Below are 1,691 nucleotides of genomic sequence, written 5' to 3'. Positions count from 1 at the left end.
ATAATCACATTACCTTGCCTGAATGAGTCCTCATGATTTGAGAAGAAATCTACCTCTTTGGAATGGGATCCAAAGTTCTCTATAACTAGGACCCTGTCACCTTCTCAGGTCTTATTTCCATTTTCAACATTCACATTGGCCACCTTTCAAGCTCCTCTACCGATGCATGCTGGGCTTTTGTAATAACTGCTTCTAATATTTACTGAAAATTTTCTATTTTAAAGGATCTCTAATAAATGATATGTTCTTTTTCACAACTGTATGTGGTCATTTACTAGGGTTTTCAGTTGAGGGGTGGGAAAATTGAAGTACAAATAAATTAAGTAGCTTGACCACCCAGGTAGTGGGACAAAAAGGACTTAAACTCTGCCAGTCTCATGAGTCCACACTAAAAACCACTATTTATTGCATTATTACAGTGTCTCTTTGTCTGATGATCCTATGTCCTTTTTAAATTAGCTTATCACATACTTCTCATCAACTTGGTCTTGCTTTTGCCTCATAACTCTGAAAAAATTGCTCACAAAATATTAGTGAGAATTCCAAAAGGAACTTTTCAAAAGTCTTTCTGGCAGCTCAGATGCTTCCTTTCTATCCTTGGGCCTTGCAAGTCTCTTCCTTCGTGTACATGATGACATGCTCTGGGTCTTTATGCTTTGTCTTTGGACATGCTCTCTCAGCCTTCATTGTGGTTTATTCTCTATAGAATCTTCTCATATTGAAGCTGTTTAAGATTCAGTACTAGTTTCTTCATTATCTCCCCCTATACTTTTTATACTAGGTGATTTTATCCAAATTTAAAATCATAAATTTGTAAATGAGCATTCTTTTGTGCCATAAAACCTTATATAGACAGCAGTGCTCTTTTAATATTGCTTGAATGTTTCAACAGCATCCTTAGACTCAGCATACCCAAATATGAATTTGTTTTACTCTTAAATATTGGTTTTTCAGTGTGCCCTAGCACTTATCTTTTAGTCAAGCAATATGGAAAATATTGTCCATCAACCAAAGAGCACTTGGAATGTGCCAGTACTCTGTATCTCAAATTTCTTTAGCTTATGGCAACCAGAAAGAATGCACTTCAGAGCAATGGTTATTCCAGTAAAAGGGAATTTGCAGGATCTTCTTATATGATTGAATTTGTATTGCATGGTCATAAGGAGGATTGAAAACCGGGATTAGATGTTGTCAAGAAACTAGGAAAATTCATTGACTGCTCTCATTGTTATTTTTAAATCTAGAAAGCAAGAGGATTAAAGTGAGCCTAGAGTAATAACTGTTGAGAAGTAGCAGTCACTAATGCTAGGAGAAGGAAAATGGTTTGTCTGTTTTGTATAGACTAGTTATTGATTGGCTTTGAACATTTTAAGTATTATGCATTTTGAGTTTTAGCATTTTCAAGTTTTAGCTAGGCAATTTTGAGAAAAGTGACTCTCAACATTCATTTTCCAATGTAAAAATTAAAGTAATTATGTACCATTATTTCAGAGAGGAAATTCAAGATCAATTTACAAATGCTTTTAGTTCTATACAACTCTTCCTTCATTTTAATAAGGCAGTTTTAAGGTTTTTGTCTAAGAAAAAGCCACATATTATTCCATCTACTTGCAAAAACATTTCCATATAATTGAAAGATTATGAGACCTATCTTTCCATCTAGAGGCACGGAATCAACTTAGCAGCAGTTA

The sequence above is a fragment of the Fukomys damarensis genome, unplaced genomic scaffold, assembly GCF_012274545.1.
Source record: "Fukomys damarensis isolate Sample0158 unplaced genomic scaffold, DMR_v1.0_HiC HiC_scaffold_15, whole genome shotgun sequence".
NCBI classification, from domain to species: Eukaryota; Metazoa; Chordata; class Mammalia; order Rodentia; family Bathyergidae; genus Fukomys; species Fukomys damarensis.
This window is presented reverse-complemented; position numbering follows the sequence as displayed.